This window comes from Scylla paramamosain, chromosome 5, assembly GCF_035594125.1.
Source record: "Scylla paramamosain isolate STU-SP2022 chromosome 5, ASM3559412v1, whole genome shotgun sequence".
Classification (NCBI taxonomy): Eukaryota; Metazoa; Arthropoda; class Malacostraca; order Decapoda; family Portunidae; genus Scylla; species Scylla paramamosain.
This window is the reverse complement of record NC_087155.1, coordinates 3,542,273-3,556,691: the sequence shown is the minus strand read 5'-3', so window position 1 is coordinate 3,556,691 and position 14,419 is coordinate 3,542,273. Positions and strand designations below refer to the sequence as shown.

Here is a 14,419-nt window from a genome sequence, read left to right as displayed (position 1 = left end):
ATATCATATTACATAAGACATTCCTGTGATATGCATTTATAATGCACACCATGGTATTTTATTCATCAAATAAAAATTATGGCTGGCAGTGTTGGCTCAATAACTGCCTCCTTCAGGACACCCTGTATTTTCTGCTAATGACTAAAATATCTCATATCTTCTGGCACATGAGGAATAAATACAGCTGAACACCAGGGAATGTACTGCTTTTCTTGTCACACACACAGCAGCATAAGTGAGAGGCATCACAGGCCAGTGTCATGCCAGATCTCTCCCAGGTCCAAATTTCTCCCGGGTGACACCACTGCACATGCGCACAATATCGAGGTGACAGCATGAAAACATCACCCATGTAGTTTATATATTTTTACGTATTACCAAATACTTTTGAGGCTTTTACTAACAAATTACTATTGCTTTGTTACATGTGGATATGTAAGGATAGGAATGGAGCAAGTAAACAAGAGAAGTGAGTGATAACAAAGCACCAAAACTTTCTCCCTGTGCAAGTATCAAGTCCTACCACCATGTTATGTATTTCACGCATTATCAACATTGCTATGGAGTTTTATTGACAAATTACTAATGCTTCATTGCCTGTATAATATTCTAAGATTGGAATGCAGCAAATAAACAAGAGTAGTGAGTGATAACAGAGTATCAAAATCTATCTTTGCATGTCAAGTCCTGCCACTATGTTTTATGTTTAAAATATTCCACAGGCAATGAAGCATTAGTAATTTATCATTAAAATTCAATATAGATGTTGATAATATGTAAAATACATAAATATAAGACGTGGTGGTAGGACTTGACATATGCAATGGAAGAAAAAAAGAAAAATTGATGCTGTTATTACTCACTACTCTTGTTTACTTACTCCATTCCTATCCTAACATATCCACATACAATGAAGCAGTAGTAATTTGTCAATAAAACCTCAAAAAGTATTTGATAATACGTAAAAATACATAAAATACATGGGTGATGTTTTGATGCTGTCGTCTCAATATGGTGTGCATGTGCAGTGGCATCACCTGGGAGAAATTTGGATCCAGGAGAGATTTGGCATGACACTGGCGTGTACACAGGGGTGTGGGCAGCATTGTGGTAGGTTCAGGTATTGTTTACATGCTTCAAACTGAGAGTTGAAAGTGCTGCTCTCTCCTGTTTGTTTCCAAAAACTAACATGGGCCCATATACATAAACATTTTTAACAGGCTGAAAGTATTTTTAATGACAGTTTTACTGCTAAAAGTTCCTTAAAAGTAATAGATAATCACTTTTAAGACCTAAAAGACTTTTAGTGGCTAGGAGTGGTGAGGGGTACTCCTAAGCACCTAAAATTACCTATAATTACAGCTCATTTTTTGGCAAAGGAGAGACATCCTATGAGAGTATAGTGATGCTCAGCAGATCAAGAGTCTTGCCTGCTCTTGGTGACATTCTATATGTGATTGAACTCGTGAGGAACGCACTATGAAGTTGCAGGGCAGAGAATAAGATGAAATAAAGGCCATAACTGTGGTATGATGCAGCAATCAGCCAAAACTCTTGAAGCTTAAGCACTACAAGGCATCTTCAGATTTATTCTCTCTCTCTCTCTCTCTCTCTCTCTCTGATAGATATTAAGATGAGACAAACATATTATGTAAGCTCCAGGATTCCCTGGTCATTAATATTACTGATGGCACACATAAAAATTATTGCATCCTGTGATTAGGAGGTAGAATATGTAAATAAGGCATGAAATAAAACTAACTGGAATGTAGTTGTAGCTCATGACACTGAAATCCAATTTGAATTGTGTTTTGGCAAGTGTGTGTGTGTGTGTGTGTGTGTGTGTGTGTGTGTGTGTGTGTGTGTGTGTGTGTGTGTGTGTGTGTGTGTGTGTGTGTGTCTGTGTGTGTGTGTGTATGTGTGTGTGTATGTGTGTGTGTGTGTTATTGTGGTAGATAATAAATTAATCCAACACCTAACTTAATCTAACCCAGTCATCTCGGCTCCTTAAAGGGAGTAAATGTGTGGTGTTGCCCCTTTTTACCATTTTTTTTTATCTCCTTTTAATCCTTTTATCCCTTCCTTAAACCGAAATAGGCTCTATTATTTATTTTACTCTTTATCTAGGTCCTTTGGAAGCATGTACGAGCATTAAAAAAAAAATATATAGTAGTGTTAATCTGATTTTATTTGCAGGCACTGTTGTCTCTTTGGACTATTAGTAGGTGTAGTTCATATTTAACAAAGTGGTTTAGTGTAACTGGGAGAAAAGAAAGACAGCTCACCTTGTCTCACAAAACAAGTTTTATTTAGCTAATGTTCCACCATTTCCTACAGTAGTTGATTCACAATATATTCTATGGGAGCTTAAGGGACCAAGACCAGAGAAACTTAACATGCAAATTTCACCACACCCTTCTACCTAACCTGACAGGTACTGCCACCTAAAACCCAATTTAAAATGTTCCCCCCACAGGGCTGAAAGTTAAGTGAGGTAGTCTAGTGACCATCTCTCACAACATATGCACACGATACGATGATACAGTAATCTACTTGAGAAATCTTCCCCCACAACATGACATACTTCTGCCTCCTAAAACCCAGTTTAGAGTGTTTCCCCATGGGGCCAAAAGTTTAAGTGAGGTAGTCCAGCAACTGTCTCTCACAACTTATGCACATGATGTCACAATACGATAATCCATTTGGAAAACTCTCCCCTGTCCCCCAATGCCAAAGTTCAATGAGGTGGTCAACTCACCGGCCGTCACAGCACAGCATTAACCTGATTGCCATCTTACGTCTCATGGCAAGGAATCCAGTCTCAGATGCATACTTTCCTACCACACCGACCACCAAACACACACTAGCCGTTACTAGGCATTACTTCCCTTAACACTTAACAAGGTCTAGAGAATGCACTCAACTAAACATTATGTCCTGCAACACACAGAGGCAGTGAGGGTGGTGTACAAGGCCAATGGGCATGCTGGCATCTTGGAGGGACATTGCACAGCATCCCTCTTGTGGTCTGGCTCACAAGTTGCCTCTATAACATTTAATTCCCTCTCTCCTTTACCTTCTTATACAATATTGGGATCTATCATCCTATTAATCAAAGTGTGTAAAAATTTAGTTGCAGGGACAAAAGTTATTTCTGTGGTTACTTTCAATAATTTTTTTTTTTTTTTTTTTGAGTTAATAATATTATGTTCCCACCCAGTCAATGTAGACATTAATATTAATCCTACAAAAAAGTTATTGTGGTAATCAATCTCCACAATGAATAATTCATACACGTTAACCGTATAATATATGAATTTGACTTGAAATATTTAGGAGGGTTGTATCTCTGAGATGATGCAATATTTACCCAAATTAGATATTGTGCATACATGCCTGCTGGTTATTTAAACACAATGAGAAATGAGAAGGGGAGCATTACAAGTGGAATATAACTTTTTTTTTTTTGCATTCAAACTAACTTAACCCATCACTACAGTCCAAGTAACTGGAATTTAACTTATCTTATTTGCATTCAACTTAATAACCTCGCAACATATCCCATAGTCCCTTGCTGGGATTTAAGGTGTCTTCCTTAGTTCCTCGCAAGTGTCTCAGAAATAGACATTTTCTGACGCATTCCTTTCATGCTCCTGGGAGCTTTGGAACCTTACAACTACCCCGGGCCACAAGCTTTCTAAGCACTTGTGAAAATTGTGGGTGGGGAGCAGGGTGGAGCAAAAGACACAGCCACTTGTGGGCAGCAATGTAAAATTTGTTAGGTGAAAACAAACCCATGTACATGTATTGTTTTCAATAAAATCTTGAACATACAAAATTTTCTGCATACAAGTCATTCATGAGTGAAAACCATTATTAAAACTGTGTAGCGTGAATTGTTTCAAATTAAGTGAATAGTAACATTTGCACTGGCCAAGGGCAACAAAAATCCAATAAAAAAAAAAAAAAAAAACTGAGATGCTGGTCCCTGAATAGGGTCTGAAGCGGCAGCCAAAAACTGAAGGATAAGTGTCATGAAACCTTCCTCTTGAAGGAATTCAAGTCATGGGAAGATGGAAATACAGAAGGAGGCAGAGAGTTCTAGAATTTACCAGAAAAAAGGATGAATGATTAAGAATACTGGTTAACTCTTGCATTAGAGAGGTGGACAAAATAGAGGTGAGAGAAGGAAGAAAGTCTTGTGCAGCAAGGCCATGGAAGGAGGAGAGGCATGCAGTTAGCAAGACCAGAAGAGCAGTTAGCATGAAAATAGTGGTAGAAGATAGCTAGAGATGCAACATTGTGGCAATGAGAAGGAGGCTGAAGACAGTTAGAGACTTGATGAGATGAAAAGCTTTTGATTTCACCCTGTCTAAAAGAGCAGTATGAGCAGAATTCTCCAAGACATGTGAAGCATACTCCATACATGGATGGATAAGGCCCTTGTACAGTCAGTAGCTGGGGGCAATGAGAAAGAGGCTGAAGACAGTTAGAGACTTGATGAGATGAAAAGCTTTTGGTTCCACCTTGTCTAAAAGAGCAGTATGAGTGGAACTCTCTTAGACCTGTGAAGCATACTCCATACATGGACAGATAAGGTCTTTGTACAGAGTTAGCAGCTGGGGGGGGGGGGTGTTAAAAACTGGCAGAAACATCTCAAAACACCTAACTTCATAGAAGCCGTTTTAGCTGGAGATGAGTTGTGAAATTTCCAGTTTAGATTATGAGAAAAGGACAGACCGAGGATTTCAATGTAGAAGAGGTGGACAGTTGAGTGTCATTGAAGAAGAGGGGATAGTTGTCTGGAAGGCTGTGTCAAGTTGATAGATGGAGGAATTGAGTTTTTGAGGCATTGAACAATACCAAGTTTGCTCTGCCCAAATTGGAAATTTTAGAGAGATTAGAAGTCAGGTGTTCTGTGGCTTCGCTGCATGAACTGTTTACTTCCTGAAGGGTTGGACATCTATGAAAAGATGTGGAAAAAGTGAAGGGTGGTATCATCAACATAGGAGTGGATAGGGCAAGAAGTTTGGTTTAGAAGATCATTGATGAATAATAGGAAGAGAGTGGGTGACAGGGCAGAACCCTGAGGAACACCACTTTTAATAGATTTAGGAGAACAGTGACCATCTACCACAGTAGCAATAGAATGATCAGAAAGGAAACTCAAGATGAAGTTACATAGAGAAGGATAGAAACATTAGGAGGGTAGTTTGCAAATCAAACCTTTGTGCCAGACTCTATCAAAAGCTTTTGATATGTCTAAGGCAACAGCAAAAGTTTCACCAAAATCTCAAAAAAGAGGATGACCAAGACTTAGTAAGGAAAGCCAAAAGATCACCAATAGAGCGGCCTTGACAGAACCCATACTGGTGATCAGATAGAAGGTTGTGAAGTGATGAATGTTTAAGGATCGTCCTGTTGACGATAAATTCAAAAACTTTAGATAGGAAGGAAATTAAAGCAATAGGACGGTAGATTGAGGGATTAGAATGGTCACCCTTTTCAGGAACATGCTGAATGTAGGCAAACTTCCAGCAAGAAGGAAAGGTAGATGCTGACAAACAGAGCTGAAAGAGTTTGACAAGGCAAGGTGCAAACATGGAGGCACAGTTTTGGAGAACAATAGGAGGTACCTCATCAGGTCCATAAGCCTTCCAAGGCTTATAATGAGAGTGGAATAGTCAAGTTTTCCAGCAGCGTGTGGCATTCTGGCATGGCAGGTAAAGGTGTCTGAATGGCTTTCCTGTCTTGGGCAATGACTTTAAGTACATCATTGTGTTCAGGTATGATGCCATAATGCAGTGTGAAGTCATGACTGATTCAACCAATTCATGCTAAAATACTCTGCAGAGTGGTTTGTATTTGCACAGGTGATGAAGTAGGACAGGTCTGAAGAACTGATGTACGGGACAGAACATTTCCTTAACATGGCTGAGTCTGAACAGCGGGGCAAGGGACCTCTAATGGAGGAGGCAGTAGACACCTGCCGAAACGATAATTACTCCCAGTGAGGTCTAAAGCACTGTTCAGGGGGTGCTGTGAACTTATCATTAAACCCAGCTGTGACCTCACTGAACGTTTCCCTTTGTGTCTCACAACACAAGGGGGTAGTCACAGCCTGCCCTCTAAAGACAACTCTCTTCCTCCACACAAAACTACAAGCACCTAATAACACACACACCCTTCACTCAAAAATTTTAAAATCATGGCGACTCCTACACCAGCCTCGGAGTCCCCATCTGGGGAGGGGACCATAAATGTCCCCAGGTCGGACTGCCTTTCCGTCGACGACCCTAAGTGTCTTGACACCCCCCTCAACTTTTTCTTCATTAACTTCTGCAACATTCGCAGTCTAAGATCTAATTTTCAATCTGTAGAACACCACCTCTCCTCTTCTAAACCTCATCTTCTTTTCCTCACTGAAACTCAGGTGTCTGAGGCAACTGACAGTAGCCCCTTTTCTGTTCCCTCCTACTTTCTCTATCCTCATTTTCGATCCAAAGCTGGATGCTGCGTTTATGTGCGCAATGACTTAATCTGCTCTCGTGCCCACGCTCTTGAATCTTCCGAGTTTTCCACCATCTGGCTACGACTACAGAGTCATTCTCATACTAAATTTATCTGTGCTGTATACCTCTCTCCTAACTCCTCTGACTATAAGAAATTCTTTGACTACTTAACTTCCAAAGTGGAGCACATTCTGACCCTCTTCCCTTTTGCAGAGATCTCCATTCTTGGAGACTTCAATGTTCACCACCAGCTTTGGCTTTCCTCTCCCTTCACTGACCATCCTGGTGAACTAGCCTACAACTTTGCTATCCTCCATGACCTAGAGCAATTGGTGCAACACCCTACTTGTATTCCTGACCGTCTTGGAGATACGGCCAACATTCTTGACCTTTTCCTGACCTCTAATCCTTCTGCTTATGCTGTCACCCTTTCTTCTCCGTTGGGCTCCTCCGATCACAATCTCATATCTTTATCTTGTCCTATCACTCCAATCCCTCCTCAGGATCCCCCTAAGCGAAGGTGCCTCTGGCGTTTTTCCTCTGCTAGTTGGGGGGACCTGAGGAGGTATTTTGCTGATTTTCCTTGGAATGACTACTGCTTCCGTGTCAGAGACCCGTCTTTGTGTGCTGAGCGCATAACAGAGGTGATAGTGTCTGGCATGGAGGCGTACATTCCTCACTCTTTTTCTCGTTCTAAACCTTCTAAACCTTGGTTTAACACAGCTTGTTCTCGTGCTATACATGATAGAGAGGTGGCCCACAAAAGGTACTTATGCCTTCCATCACCAGAATCTCATGCACTTTATATTTCTGCCCGGAACCATGCCAAGTCTGTTCTCCAACTAGCCAAAAACTCCTTCATTAACAGAAAATGTCAAAACCTTTCAAGATCTAACTCCCCTTGTGATTTCTGGCATCTAGCCAAAAATATCTCCAATAACTTTGCTTCTTCTTCTTTCCCTCCTCTACTTCAACCAGATGGCACCACTGCTATCACATCTATTTCTAAAGCTGAACTCTTTGCTCAAATCTTTGCTAGAAACTCTACCTTGGACGATTCTGGGCTTGTTCCTCCTTCTCCTCCACCCTCTGACTACTTCATGCCACGTAATAAAATTCTTCGTAATGATGTTTTCCATGCCCTCGCTGGTCTAAACCCTCGGAAGGCTTATGGACCTGATGGGGTCCCTCCTATTGTTCTCCGAAACTGTGCCTCCGTGCTTGCACCTTGCCTAGTCAAACTCTTTCAGCTCTGTCTGTCAACATCTACCTTTCCTTCTTGCTGGAAGTTTGCCTACATTCAACCTGTTCCTAAAAGGGGTGACTGCTCTAATCCCTCAAACTACCGTCCTATTGCTTTAATTTCCTGCTTATCTAAAGTTTTTGAATCTATCCTCAACAGGAAGATTCTTAAACATCTATCACTTCACAACCTTCTATCTGATTGCCAGTATGGGTTCCGTCAAGGCCGCTCTACTGGTGATCTTCTGGCTTTCCTTACTGAGTCTTGGTCATCCTCTTTTAGAGACTTTGGTGAAACTTTTGCTGTTGCCTTGGACATATCAAAAGCCTTTGATAGAGTCTGGCACAAAGCTTTGATTTCCAAACTACCCTCCTACGGTTTCTATCCTTCTCTCTGTAACTTCATCTCAAGTTTCCTTTCTGACCGTTCTATTGCTGCTGTGGTAGACGGTCACTGTTCTTCTCCTAAATCTATTAACAGTGGTGTTCCTCAGGGTTCTGTCCTGTCACCCACTCTCTTCTTATTATTCATTAATGATCTTCTAAACCAAACTTCTTGTCCTATCCACTCCTATGCTGATGATACCACCCTGCACTTTTCCACGTCTTTTCATAGACGTCCAACCCTTCAGGAGGTAAACATATCACGCAGGGAAGCCACAGAACGCCTGACTTCTGATCTTTCTAAAATTTCTGATTGGGGCAGAGCAAACTTGGTATTGTTCAATGCCTCAAAAACTCAATTCCTCCATCTATCAACTCGACACAATCTTCCAGACAACTATCCCCTCTTCTTCAATGACACTCAACTGTCCCCCTCTTCTACACTGAACATCCTCGGTCTGTCCTTTACTTATAATCTGAACTGGAAACTTCACATCTCATCTCTAGCTAAAACAGCTTCTATGAAGTTAGGTGTTCTGAGACGTCTCCGCCAGTTTTTCTCACCCCCCCAGCTGCTAACTCTGTACAAGGGCCTTATCCGTCCATGTATGGAGTATGCTTCACATGTCTGGGGGGGTTCCACTCATACTGCTGTTCTAGACAGGGTGGAATCAAAAGCTTTTCGTCTCATCAACTCCTCTCCTCTAACTGACTGTCTTCAGCCTCTCTCTCACCGCCGCAATGTTGCATCTCTTGCTGTCTTCTACCGCTATTTTCATGCTAACTGCTCTTCTGATCTTGCTAACTGCATGCCTCCCCTCCTTCCGCGGCCTCGCTGCACAAGACTTTCTTCTTTCTCTCACTCCTATTCTGTCCACCTCTCTAACGCAAGAGTTAACCAGTATTCTCAATCATTCATCCCTTTCTCTGGTAAACTCTGGAACTCCTTGCCTGCTTCTGTATTTCCACCTTCCTATGACTTGAATTCCTTCAAGAGGGAGGTTTCAGGACACTTATCCACCAATTTTTGACCACTGCTTTGACCCTTTTAGGGACTGGCATTTCAGTGGGCATTTTTTTTTATTAGATTTTTGTTGCCCTTGGCCAGTATCCTTCCTACATAAAAAAAAAAAAAAAAAAAAAAAAAAAAAAAATCCCTCAAACTACTGTCCTATTGCTTTAATTTCCTGCTTATCTAAAGTTTTTGAATCTATCCTCAACAGGAAGATTCTTAAACATCTATCACTTCACAACCTTCTATCTGATCGCCAGTATGGGTTCTGTCAAGGCCGCTCTACTGGTGATCTTCTGGCTTTCCTTACTGAGTCTTGGTCATCCTCTTTTAGAGACTTTGGTGAAACTTTTGCTGTTGCCTTGGACATATCAAAAGCCTTTGATAGAGTCTGGCACAAAGCTTTGATTTCCAAACTACCCTCCTACGGTTTCTATCCTTCTCTCTGTAACTTCATCTCAAGTTTCCTTTCTGACCGTTCTATTGCTGCTGTGGTAGACGGTCACTGTTCTTCTCCTAAATCTATTAACAGTGGTGTTCCTCAGGGTTCTGTCCTGTAACCCACTCTCTTCTTATTATTCATTAATGATCTTCTAAACCAAACTTCTTGTCCTATCCACTCCTATGCTGATGATACCACCTTGCACTTTTCCACGTCTTTTCATAGACGTCCAACCCTTCAGGAGGTAAACATATCACGCAGGGAAGCCACAGAACGCCTGACTTCTGATCTTTCTAAAATTTCTGATTGGGGCAGAGCAAACTTGGTATTGTTCAATGCCTCAAAAACTCAATTCCTCCATCTATCAACTCAACACAATCTTCCAGACAACTATCCCCTCTTCTTGAATGACACTCAACTGTCCCCCTCTTCTACACTGAACATCCTCGGTCTGTCCTTTACTTATAATCTGAACTGGAAACTTCACATCTCATCTCTAGCTAAAACAGCTTCTATGAAGTTAGGTGTTCTGAGACGTCTCCGCCAGTTTTTCTTACCCCCCCAGCTGCTAACTCTATGGAGTATGCTTCACATGTCTGGGGGGGTTCCACTCATACTGCTCTTCTAGACAGGGTGGAATCAAAAGCTTTTCGTCTCATCAACTCCTCTCCTCTAACTGACTGTCTTCAGCCCCTCTCTCACTGCCGCAATGTTGCATATCTAGCTGTCTTCTACCGCTATTTTCATGCCAACTGCTCTTCTGATCTTGCTAACTGCATGCCTCTCCTCCTTCCTCGGCCTCGCTGCACAAGACTTTCTTCTTTCTCTCACCCCTATTCTGTCCACCTCTCTAACACAAGAGTTAACCAGTATTCTCAATCATTCATCCCTTTCTCTGGTAAACTCTGGAACTCCCTGCCTTCTTCTGTATTTCCACCTTCCTATGACTTGAATTCCTTCAAGAGGGAGGTTTCAAGACACTTATCCACCAATTTTTGACCACTGCTTTGACCCTTTTATGGGACTGGCATTTCAGTGGGCATTTTTTTTATTAGATTTTTGTTGCCCTTGGCCAGTATCCTTCCTACATAAAAAAAAAAAAAAAAGAAAAAAAAAAAAAAATTCTCACCCCTATGAATGACCTGTGAATTGGAGAGCTGCTAGACCTGCTCCTTGCATTACAGGCGACTAATGTTGTAGTGTAAGGCAAGGGAAGCACAGGTGGAAAACAAGTACTTTCTCTCCTTCTCTTTGGCTTCACTTCTATCTGGTGTCGTAGTGTGGCACAGATAGGAAACAGGCGCTCTGTGTCTCTTTTCGGGGCCACCACAGCTCTTTATATAATGTCGGTCCCTGTTCCCCCTACCAGTCACTGTCTATGCCACTTCTGGTTGCTCCAAGCTGCCTCCACTTAGTCACTAGCAGCTCATGTATTATTGTCAATGCCTGTCCTCACTACCTGGCGGCACAGTGATACCATTATTGTTCCTCATTGGAACAATATTAATACTTGCAATGTTGGCCATGATTTTTCCTAACACCATTGCTCATATCTGCTTTCACCACATTACTATCGGCATTTCACATCAGATGGATGTATTCTGCACATGCACAGGCATGCACATGCGACAGATGTGGCAGCCATCCTTGAACGATATACAGAGGAAGAGAGGAAACTTGACATCACATGGTTATGTGTGTGTTCGTCAAGCTACCAGAAAACTGAACTTACCATAGTAAAAAAAAAAAAAAAATTATAATAAAAAATTCCTGCATCTCATGTATAAATTGGTTACAGTAGACTATGTGTAAAATATGTAAAATAGAAAAATAAATAAATAAAAGTGAATAAACATTTTCTTTCCATTTCTTCAACTCCCTATTGTTCCTGTAATGTTGCTGACATTGAATTATCAGTCATTGTCTCGGAATCAGCACATTTCGTTATTTTATTTATATACGACATGTAACAATACAAAAATATGCAGGTGTTGATGAGTGACAATAACATAAAGCTTGCCCATGAAACATTGGAGTGCAAGGAGACAAGGACAGCAATGGTTTCCTTTGAACTGGTAATTCAGTCATTTTCTTGATTAGCAGCAATGTCTCGTGAACACCACAGTAGTGGTTTTCCTACATATCATTATGGAAGCTTGATAATATCTACTAATAGGAGTGGTGGCTTCACCTTCAAGGTGGAAGCTTGGGGTTGCATCCTGCATTTTTATAGTTTGTAACACACACACATATACACAGACATTATTACTATTACTATATTGGTATTATTATTATCATTATTACTATTATTATTACTATTATTATTATTATTATTATTATTATTATTATTATTTTAATAAAGTTGAGAGAGAGAGAGAGAGAGAGAGAGAGAGAGAGAGAGAGAGAGAGAGAGAGAGAGAGAGAGAGAGAGAGAGAGAGAGAGAGAGAGAGAGAGAGAGAGAGAGAGAGAGAGAGAGAGAGAGAGAGAGAGAGAGAGAGAGAGAGAAAGCATTACAAACCTGTGGGTTTATGATGAATGAACACCTGCTTACTTAGCTAAGTGAGTTTTAGGCACACTGAAAAAGTGTTACTAGGATCTGGGCTCACATCTGATACTCACATGTATCATACCACTTTCTCCAACCTCCACCATTTTGAAAGTGGTTTCATTTAGTAATTAAATTTTAATGCAAAACAGGCAACAGCAAAATTATAGTTCAAAAGTAATTATTGATTGTAAGGAAAATAATTGAAATTCATACGAGATGATAAAGCCAATAATTCCTTCTACAACTTTGCAGAATCTGTTGTGATTTGAAGCCACTTAGATATAAAAATTATTGAAATGGATGTTTGTTGTAAATTAATGCTTTTTTTTAATCCATTTTCTCTCTCTCTCTCTCTGCATAAAATATATATATATATATATATATATATATATATATATATATATATATATATATATATATATATATATATATATATATATAGTCAAACTTTATACATTTACTTATAGCTTTATCAAGAAAGCAAACCTTAGAGTTTTACATAAACAAATTGCAGTGCCTGGCTGCAATAAGCTGGGCAGCAACATTTCTGAGCTGCTATAGTTCAAGCTGCCATGATTACAATGATGGGAATGGCAACTGTTTGCAGATGGATGTAGGAATGTGAGGCTCAATTCCTCATCCAATGAAGAATCCAGTGATCTCATGAGCTTCCTTAGGTGTAATCCTGCACACAGTAGTTTTGTCAGTCAGTGTCAGTGAGGGTATGAACATTAATTCTACATTCGAACAAATGGGTAACAAACACATGTACACTATTTTTCTAACTAGGAATTCTATCCCCTGATTAGCAAAGAGCAAATAGTACAGGCCACTGTAAGATGAAAGCTTGGTGAATAAGACTTGATTCACCAATTACTAAAAGTCAGGTAACTGTGGATATATCACAGAATTTTCCTATTTGAGTAGCCTTCTCAGTGGAAACTGAACATCAACACAAAGTTACTAGCAGTGTTTGATGGAATTCATGGGGACAAGTTCACCCTACATAGCACATATCCTTCTCAGCAAATAAAACTATAATAAAACCTATATAACTATTATCTATATAATGTATACATATGGCATTGCAGGCTAATAGCCTGTGTCAGCAAAGAAAAAGTATAACAGCTATGCATTTACATAAATATATATATATATATATATATATATATATATATATATATATATATATATATATATATATATATATATATATATATATATATATATATATATATATATATATATATATATATATATATATATATATATATATATATATATATATATATATATATATGCATAAAGCATTGCAGGCTAATAGTCTTTGTCAGCAAATAAGTGTAATAAATATACCCTTACTATGGCTATATAATATACCTATATAACAATGCAGGCAAATAAATTTATGATAATACATCTCTATGCTTGATGTAGTGTGTGTGTATATATATATATATATATATATATATATATATATATATATATATATATATATATATATATATATATATATATATATATATATATATATATATATATATATATATATATATATATATATATTATTGTTATGACCACAATTTCCAGCCCCTTCTCAGAGTTGCCGCTCCTGGACTAGCTTCCCCCACCCCCCCCGTCACCTTTGTGACTGGGTACAGGGCTTAATATGGGTTATGAGGTCCACTTTTGACTCATGCACCCTTCTTAACAATGATCATAATGCCAGGTCACACTAATGAAGTCACCAGTCTGTTTTACCCACCAATAGACAAGAGAAATACTCTAACAACACTTAACACCCACAGCTGTGAAAGGATTGACAACCTCACCTAGGGAGAAACAATTTTAACACTGTGTAACAAAATTTCACTTTTGTCTTGTCTTTGGCCCCAAACCATAGTGCTCAAGTTATTTCCATCTAAATAAAATAGAACAAAGTTATTTTTACCTTAAATTTTGCTTTTGTGGTTAGAACAATGAATTTACATTTTTTTGCCTTATTTCATTATAGTATAGGTTACTATTGGTTTTCATGTCAGGTAAAGACCTTTACAAAATCTCAATTGCTTATCTAATTGCTTTTGAAATGTTAAAAATAAGTTAAAACAATGAAAGAAAAATATAAATTGTTCTAAAGATTTTTAATTTTAATAAGATCATTCTTGAACTGACCGGATCTAGCAAGAAATTTTTCATATTTAGAAGAATATGCCTACAGTTCAGAAATCTCAAATCTTCCAGAATGTTCTACCAGACACTTTTAGAAGTTTCTAGA

At 39.2% G+C, this 14,419-nt stretch overlaps 1 protein-coding gene across 3 annotated transcripts in view; it reads right to left on the bottom strand.

Annotated features, from left to right (window-relative positions):
• Positions 1–14,419, bottom strand: part of LOC135100421 (uncharacterized) — a 112,683-nt gene that overhangs the window by 670 nt on the left and 97,594 nt on the right. The gene's annotated exons all lie outside the window — the stretch shown is intronic.